Genomic DNA, 10,282 nt, shown 5'->3' on the forward strand with positions numbered 1-10,282 from the left:
ATCCATTCTACTCAACCAATGGATATTTGAATATCTCTACCTTGAATAAATGTAGTAATGCAGTGTAAGTGGATTATGTCAGGATAGTTGTCTTTTTATTTATTTATTTAGTTTTTTTTCGCAGTTTCCACTTTCATAATTGTATCACAAGGACAACACTGTGTCCTTCTCTGCCTAGTTTGAAATAATGATATATATATATGTAGGCCTGGTGTATTTTCATCTTGTGTGTGTTATGATGTTATGCTCTTTTACAGTGTTATGCCAGGCACTGACATACACAGCATTAATGTTATGTCATGGAGCTCAAAGAGCTATGTTCCCTTTAACCAGCTGTGCAATGGATGGTCCTCATTATTCTGTGATATCACTACTACTGCTACTTCTACTAATAGTAATAATAATACAAATAATATAATAATAACAACAACTACTATTATTATTGATATTTGTCATGTTATATATGTTGTTGTTAAAATCTTGCAGGTTGTACTGCAGCGATGTGCCTGACTTTGATACAGTAATTCTTTCTTTCTTTCCAAACTGCCTAATGTAAGGAAAGAGATGTCAAGATTTTTCCTTATACCTTTGAAATGTGTAAATGCTTTGGCTGCAAAAATCAAATAGGCAGCCTCCACACAGGTACCCTGACAAGCACCAAATACACTAACAAGGAAAAGACTTGACAGTGACAGTGTTATTTACAGAGACAAAACAGCTAAATGTTTACTGTGATGTGTTAGTTGTCTGAGTGTGAAGGTCTTGGGAGGCTGAGTTTCACATCGCACTGACATGAAATGAAATAAGTTTCTCCCCGGAGTTTAGGAAATTTAAAAATCTCAGATCCTACGATGTGATTCTGCGTCATGAAAATGTAAAGCGTATCATATCGGTGATCATGGATACCTTACAGATGTGCAGCTGTGCATGGGATGTGACGTTTAGCAGACTTAATCAAACAGTGAAACCTAACACATCTTTTTTTTTTTTTTCTTCTTTTAGCTAAATGAGGTCAAGAGAATCAAGATTAGATTTGCACTTCTGTCTAACCACAATAGCTGAATGTCTTCTTAATTATTAGTGAAATCAAGATCTGGAATATTAAAATTGATCCAGCTGACATTTTAACCTTACAGGCTGCGGGCTGAGACTCAACAAAGAATGGAGCTGAGCTAAGCAAAGCCATGGGCTTGGCTCCTAGCTTTTTGCCAGAGGGAAGAGGGTGGCGGTGGTTGGGGAGGGAGGGGGCGGAGTCCTCAGCGTGGGTCGAGCCAGCAGCTGGGACACTCGAGTCCAACTCTGCTGTTGTCTCAGCAGGAGCTAATAGCGGGGAGTCAATATGATTGTCTTCCTAAATCTCATTCAGCAGTTTCCCATCTTGCTCTGTTATCGTCTTCATGTGGCATGCACAGTCATAGCTACGATCCGTTAATGACAATCGGGATCACCTACAGGACACCAGGTGCATACAGTACTGTGTGTGTGCCATCATGAGCAACAGCAAGGTAGAACTGACAGGTTTGCACAAGAGGTTGTGGGTCTTACATCACTGCAGCCTGTCCGTGTTTGTCTGGAATCAATTTGTATGAATCAAACACATGTCTGAGATGTGAAAAAAAGTGGTCTGCTGGTTTTGCCTTCCACTTCATCATCTTACATCATTATCTGTGACCTTCCGCCACGAAGCTCCTTATTTGCACAGAAAAGAGCAAAGTGTGTTGTGAAATATTGCCAAAATGGGTTTTTGAACGAGCCTAAAAATATTGTATCAGTCATGAGGCTGTCCTACCAAATGGAATTTTTTTTTTTTTGACAAACAAGTCAGAACGCTTTTATTGTTGGAAGTCAGAGGGGCACAAAGGGAAGATGGCTTTAAAATTTTTAAAATTAATTAAAAATAATTAAAGGAAAACCGATTCAATGAAAATCCCACATTGAACCCTGTAAAGAAAAAAGAAACTATGGTTAATTACATTAATGACTGTCGTGTTAACATATGAAATAAAATATAAGATACATGTAATATCCATAGAGACACTCATCAAAGACCAATATACCCCTGGAACAAGCTTTCATATGTTAATGAGTTTCTATCGTACTTAAAATATGCATTTTTTTCTACATTTGCATCATCTTCTTACATCCTATACTGAGACTCGTGAGTGCGTGAGTGAAACAGCGAGAGTGTGCATATGTGCTACATGAAAGTAATTCCCATGTGGTCTGATCGTTTTTTAATGTACAGCCTATGATATACTGTAATGTGCTGTGCAGTGTTATTAATAATGTACGCTCATTGTTTTCAGTTGTGAAAACAGCAATATCTCTCAGTGAGCAGACACGCCTCAATGTCGTACAATCCCAATGAGAGCGACATGAAAGCATCTTACCACTGACATTGACAGCATGACTGTCACATGACCACTTTCAGCATAAAGAAAATTCATGTTTAGCCATTTTTGCTAGTCTAAGAAAGGGAAAAAGGTTAAGATAGTCTTTTTCCTAAGCGATCAGATCTTACTTCACAGGCACATCATTATAAATGTGTCACCTTTAGCAAAGTCTTGGGACTGTGAAGACTTTGCTAAAGGAGAAAACTGCCATCAAACTGAAACAGCATTACTTAATCCTCCTGGACGTACATTATCATTAGAGGGAGGGTCTTGACTTTGACTACTTTGGCCTTGAAGGGTTGCACCCTTTTTTTTTTTTTCCCTGTACTCAAATCACCTTGTTCTTTGTCTGATGGTGTTAAAATTAACTGTTGCTCGTCTGGTTCAATGGCCGATGAGTTGTGTTTGGATAAGACGTTTAATGTAATGTAAATGGTTACATCTAGGGATGAGCAGTTGAAGAAAAAGTTGTTGCTCATCATGAGAACTTGAGTGCATTTTTCAGATGTGTCCTAATTTGCAGACTACAGGACCATTTTGCCTAACATCTGTGGGCAGTCAAACATTTTCTATTGGGTGCACTTTCACAGCTGGGGAGGAAATGGACCAGTCAGGTGAATCCACATGAAAGTTACTACCCCTTACGGCTTTCACCTATTAAATCCAAATGAATCCTGATGGAAGATAATTCAAAAACAAGCAAGGGTGAATCAGTTTTTACTCGTACAGTACAGGAAATAATAAAAATATGACCTTAAAAGCAGCAGTTAAAAATTTTTTTACATATTGTACATATTTTTCATTTTGCCATATTTGCTCTGAGTACAATTACAAACACATAGACATGTCTTTCATTCTGCAGTTCTAATATTAGTGATCACGTGTCTCGGATCTTGTATGAAGACACATCCAACATCTTTACATGCATGATTCATCCATGGATTACACTGCACGCTTCAGCCAGTTTCTACCTGCGTACTTGCAGTCTTCTTGCAGCTCCACTTGATGGCAGTGGAGCTTCAGTGATACTGATTACAAACGCCTCCTTTTCATTCTGCGTCATTCAGTTCTCACACGAAAACATAAGCACAATAAAAAAAGAGAGAGAGAAAAAAAAACAAAAAACAAAACAAACAAACTGCACTGTACCTTCTTCATTATGAACAGCACAGCCACGCTGGCCTGTAGCCCACAGGTGCGTTTGTGGCTTTGGCTCAATCAGCCTGACAGAGCCTCATGAAATAATTTCCACAAACGCAAGCACTTCTGTAACCTTGGACAGAATATCAGCAAATGATGTATGTTGCTGAGAACTTTAACAACTGGAATAGGTCCTCTGCCAGGCAGCCGCACTCTGTGCAGCAGTCGAGGAACACAGGCCATGCACAAACACTGTTATGTTCTCAGTCATTCTCCGGATTAAGAAGATTCAGTGCTCTGTTTGTCTTTTTTCTTTCTTTCTTTTCTTTTCATTAATGTAGCCCACTCTTCTTGTGCTGGCTTTGCATATTAGAAAATATTAATTTAGTAAACTGAAAACATTAATGCATTATGCAAATAGACCCAGAGCATGTTTTATATATGCTACTAAGGTGGTAAGAGACATAGCCCCTGGTGCTATGGTAGAGTACACAGTCTCAGATGGATTTGTATCACACTCCACTGCTGCTGCACAGTGCATATGTCCAACGGTGAGAATGCACATACAGTATTTATTGTGTGAAGGAAAGTTCCCATGTGGTACAAACGATTACAAATAAATAATGGACTCTCATCTCATGGAGCACCAGGAGGACCGCAAAGTCTCAAGACCCATTTTCAATTGCATGATACAAGTATGTTGACCTTGGAGAGGGCATATTGGGATAGCTTATTTCCTATAATACATGTCATGATCCCACAGGAATTGCATGTCTTGTAGCGATCCAGTGGGTGTCTGCATTATTGAAAAGCCTTAAATTACCAGAGCCTCAGTCTGAAGGAAAGTGAATGCTGTTAATTAAACACAGTTAACTCTGAGGGGCTTTGTAGTACAAGAGGTTAGCTGCACTGTCTTTGTGCAGCTAACCTCTTCTACCCACATATACATATGAATAAAGACAATAGTCTGTTTTTGAAAAGGAGAGAACAACAAAGTACTTAATTATGCATGTTCTCACAGAAAGGAAAATGACTTAATCAAGAGTTTTGTGGCTCAACAAAGAATCATACAAAGATCTCAAGACTGTAAATCTTGTGGCACAACCATGGCACAATGTCCAGCTGTGGCCTGTAGCACCTCAAGCCGCGCCCCCCTTTCAGTAGAGTCTGTTGTGATTGGTTGTGGTGTAAAATAACACCCACTTTTTCTCCTTGTCTATTTTGTTTTTTTTTCAAATTCTGACAGTTATTGTAATCTTTAAAATGATAATTAAGACCTCATGTTTATTTACACCGTCGAACTATGATTGAACATGAAACACAAGTTAATTTAATATTTCCACATGCGCACTCACGCACATGCTGGAGCGACTCTCCCAGCTGCTCTGGAAGGACCTGGGGATCTCCAGGGAGGAACCTGAGGAAGTTGCTTGCCCCTTTCCCACCATGAATCTTACTCAAATAATCAGCTAGAAAATGAATGGACAGGTTTTATTAAGTGTCTCAATCATGATAAATATCAACTATTTTACTCCATTAATCACAGACAATGATACTGTTTGGAGGATTGGGATTAGCATAAAGAGTGGAATTAAGTCTCAATTGCTTAATTTGTTCTGGTTTCCAAAAGCTAAAAGTTGCAATAGATCCAATGCAATAGAATAGGGAAAGTATGATGAAAAAATTCGAATATACAGTTGACTTGAAAAAATATAAATACTGGACATTTCTTCCATTAATGCTTCTATATAAACGTCATGCTGTCACAAAGGTCTGGAAACATTTTTTAAATTAAAAAGACTAGCAGTATTAACAGTCAACTGTCCCAGGCTGTCAAAACATTGTATATTTTGACTGCAAATGCCCTTTGTAGCGTCGGTAGACATGAAAGGCAGACAGGAATCGCTGAGAAGGCCTTTTAAAATGTAACTACAGGTGTGTTCAGCTTCAAAATACAAAGGCATGTTGTTTTCTTCAGTCTTGAATGAAATATATTCATCGGTTCCTGAAGAGCCCGACACAAAGGTAATAGACACTGTAGTGGCAGAGATGCCAGTCACTGCAGAAGACACAGTAAGCTAACACTAGACTACTGTTGTTAGACTAACATTGACACTGCATCTAAACTGACAAATGCCATCTTCTTTTCTGATGAACTTTGTCCCAGATGTAATAGTGACATCACAGGTTTTACATTGTAGGTTAAGGGGTTTAACTGGAGGCTCTACAGGCCACAGACGGACCCTTCTCCAACTCTGTGAAGCATGTTACAGAGCGATGAAAGCAGCTGGGCACAAGTATGTTCTGAGCAGTAATGCAATCTGTTGAACTAATATATCTGATGTTGCTGCACTCCTTGTCAGTGTGAGTAACTCATCCTTCGCCTTGAAAAGACACAGTCACATTCGGTCTGCTTATAGCTGAAAGGATGGTGAGTGAATTAGCCACGCAGGCTGGCAGAACTATATTAAAAATTCCTCCTTACTTCCTCATTCCCTGTGATGCCGTTTGATCTCCTCCTTTTATTCTTTGTACGCTCGTTCATCACCTCCGTCACCCCCCCCCCCATTTTCTCTTTACACCTGAAAAAAAAAATCCTGAAACCCATAGCATTATTATGCAGTCCCAGAGATCTCAAATGGAGTTTAATCATTCAAGGATCACATCTCTGAGGTGAATTCCAGTCATACCTAGGCTCCTTTTGTTTGGTAATGGACAGGTAATTTATTCTTTGGGTGAGAAAAAAAAACTGAATTGCATTTTTGCCTTCCCTTTAAAATTCTTGCGATGATGTTGATATAGAATTATAATATAGTTAGTAGTATAGTATAATACTTAAATGATTGAGAGGATTTATAGTATGTTGATATGAAAAAAATGTATTTTAGCAATCATCAACTGATCTACAATATAAAAAGCACTGCCCAGGAAGCATTATGCAGTATAAAACTGGTAAATATTATTTATATTTGCAAAGTCATAAAAAAAGAGTAACTCATTGTCTTACATACATTTATATCAAATTCCAAATACTATCGTAAAAGTGAGAAATCACTTCTTTTGCGAACTTATCTCCTTGGTGAAATATGTTTTTATAAAAATGTTATTAAATGATGAACTGCAGACAGTGGTTCTGACCTGGAGGAGTGTTTTTATAAGATAACACTGTTATCCTCTAAAAAAAATACTTTGTTGTGCCCGCCCTCATATCCGCTCAATCCAAACAAATTAACTGTGAACATCTGCGCTTACTGCCATCAAAGGATGAGTCATACTGCAAGCACCTCTGTGTCTGGGTTTGGACAACACACTTATGGATTGATAAGGATGTGAAATTTGAGATTGGAAAGCGCAGTGTTACTTAACCAACTTTCATGTGAAAGGAGGTAAGTTTTCAGTAAACTGGTGCTGAACTTGTTGCAACTTTCTGACTTCATCGCCCTGTTTGCCGAGCCTTTTTTATAGACTTTCAACCACATGTCATGCCCTTCATCAGTGACCGGAATCTACTCAGTCCTACATGTATGAATATACTACATGCACTGAATGTAGAGATTTGCATTTCTGCCATTGGTGCAGAGAAAGCAACAGCTTACAAAATCTGACAGCGTTTAAACGAATAGTTTCACATTTTGGGAAATACACATATTCTCTTTCTTGCTAAGAGTAGAGAAGATTGATACAACTCCCATATCTATATGCTAAATATAAAGCTACTGACAGGAGATGGTTGGCTTAGCTTAGCCCAAAGCTTAGCAAAGAAACAGGGAGAAACAGCTGGTCAGTCCAAAAATAAAAAAACAAAAAAGCTGTGTGCTAAGCTAACTGGCTGCTGGCGGTTCATACTATTTACAGTGGTATTGATCTTTTCATCTATCTCTTGGCAAGAAAGGAACAAGAAATCAAAATAAAACTATTCCTAAATAAATATATATTTAATAATTTCCCTAGAGAAGCTTTGGTATATACAACATGGGATTAATAATAACAAGTTACCCATTTGTAAATCATTTTTAAAACATTTTCTTATAGTATTCAAGAAAACTCAGTTTTATTATTCATTACTTTTTGTTAAACAAAAATATGTTTTGAACTTTATGTGTTGGAAATATTATGAAGGAGCAAAGTCTTTCAGTCCATTCAAAGTGATGAAGAATCTTATTTTAGATGATGAGTACGATTCTTCATCCCTCTCAAACCTTCGTCACCCTGAACTCCCTGAAACCTCTTAAAAGCCATTGTATACTTTTGAAAAAGAAGCTCAAGTAGCATTTTGTCATTTCTGGTGAATCTCCTATTCATTTGAATGGACTATATTGAGACTACATTGAATAATGTATAAATTTCTGAGTTTCATGTGGTAAAATCTTGGAGCTGGGATTAGAAATGGGGTCAGGTTGAAATGACGCTGAGGTCAGACATACTGCATGTGTTTCTCTCGAGGGATGCAAAAAATAGTCAACTGAAAACTTGCTGTCATTTTATTGCCTTATTATCAACACAAAGTATTTTTCCAACAATGTGATTCATGGCAATTTATTCCAGTTGTCTGTTAAATAAAAGCATAAGGCCTAATTATAAAGAAGTTTAGTAAAGGTTTGGTTAATCTTGTGCTACTCAATGCAGCAAATTGGCTTGATATGACAAAACAGGACGAGCCCTCTATATAGGGGCTTTTCCTGAATCATAAAATCAAGCCTGAAAATCTTATCTGACTTTCAATTTTTCCACAGCATATTGGCATAAGTTAATTCCATGCCTTCTTCTCTTCTCCATCTGAATTTCATTGTGTCTGCCTAATCAGCCAGAAGCAGAAATGATCTGCTAACATTTCATTTCTCCATGAATATTTGATTGTCAAAAATTGCCCTAAGGGAATGAACTGGGCCCAAAGTTCGGCTTTGATTTGCGATTAAACTATCAAGAAATCAATTTCATCTGCTTTGAATAATTCAGGGTTTAATGGAATGAGAAATAGCAAAAAAATGGGGGGTGGGTTATGAGATGGTCTGACGGGTGTGTATATATATATATATATGTGTGTGTGTGTGTGTGTGTGTGTGTGTGTGTGTGTGTGTGTGTGTGTGTTGGGGGGTTGGTGGGTGATGCAGAATGGTTCTGCCACTCAAAATGAAAGCAGGGCCCTGTGGCCTGGGAGCTACTGTCCTTTCACCTGTACTGCTGGTGTGGCATTCTAATAAGGCGTCTGTGTCAGTAAGTTGTTGATAGCAGTGAGTCCAGTGGAAATACCTGAGATTAGTTGTTTGTTCAGTGTGTTACTACACTTATTGCCTTTTCTTAAAGAAAGTGGAATAGATCATGAGCAAAATGCAGAGGGAGCATTTTCTGTTAAATTTGTGCCGTAATTGGTGTCAAAAAAGCTTTCATGTTTTGCAGTCCACCAGTCACTGATATTTTTTTTCTCCCCTTGATGAATCTTAACTGGTGATTAGCCCCAAGCTAAGACTCTAATAAGGAAAACAAGAATGAAAGAAATATGCGGGAAGAGGAAGGAAAGAAAGGGGTTGAGTTACTTCGGGGACAGAGAGAGGTAAGGGCAAATTTTGCTCATCTCCCAAATGAGCATCTAATGGCAAAAGGTTCAGAGAGACTTTTTGATGTCATCTTCTCTCCGGATCCCTGGAACCGTCCCACAGTGACGTGCAGGCATATGTCATCGTCTGCTCCTGTCAGTTCAAAAAGGATGGCGGCGCTGGTGTTTCTTGACAAGACAGAAATAAATGGAGCTGCTGCTGCTGCTGACTGCATGCAGCCCGACCTGACAGTTGTTGAATTAAAGAGGTGGCTGTGTTGTCAAAAGGTTAAGACGGCTGGTACCAACCTGAAGCCAACAGCTGTAGCTCTGGTAGAGCTTGTCAAAAATGTTCTGTCTTTTATTTGAAAAAAGTAAGCAAGCTAACTTTATCTGCTGTTTGTCACTCATCTTTGCATTCAACTGATCTCTTGCTCACCTTTATTTTAGGATCTTACCTCTGAATCTTGTTTCAGGTTGGGTAAATTATTTTGATGTTAGGAAATGTAGGACGCTTTGAAAGAAATGATTCCCAAAGCATCTTATTTTTAGGACTAATCACTTGCTAGCTAGATAGCATGTCAACAGAAGTTGACATAGATAAAATATAGTTGAAGCGTCATCATTAGTGGCTTTCACTTTATATATAGGAAACATAAAAATCCTCCTTGAGCCTGTAAGCAATAGTAGTATAGACAAGGTTGTTTACAGGCAGCATGTCACAGTCAGTGCGTGTACTTTACTTAAAGAAGACTTAAGGTAACTGACATCAACCTGGCTTTATGAAGCACCTATATGTCATCAACAGTGGCTGAAGCATGGTGCTTTGAGCTAAATATCAGAATTAGCATGCTAACAATGACAATGCTGATGTTTATCATGTATATTGGTAACCATGTTCATTAGTTTGTCAGCATGCTAATTAGGACTGAGCACAAAGCATAGCTAAAGCTGAAGGGAATTTCATTAGGTTTGGTTTTCAAATATCAACCTGCTGGCGACACTAGAGAAAACATCAGGGGATCACCAGAGGATTCTTCGCCTGTGATCCATGAGTATTGCCACCAGATATTGTGCACATCCAGTATTGTGACCGAAGTGGTGGACCATCTGACTGACATCGTCATGCTGCTAGCGTGGCAAAGGCTACATCCATGATATATTTTTCATTTTGAAACAGCATTTTAAAATGAAAACAACCACCATCCAGATGATC

The sequence above is a fragment of the Seriola lalandi genome, unplaced genomic scaffold (genome assembly GCF_002814215.2).
Source record: "Seriola lalandi dorsalis isolate HSWRI2012SDOR001 ecotype SW California unplaced genomic scaffold, Sedor1 jcf7180002054337, whole genome shotgun sequence".
Classification (NCBI taxonomy): domain Eukaryota; kingdom Metazoa; phylum Chordata; class Actinopteri; order Carangiformes; family Carangidae; genus Seriola; species Seriola lalandi.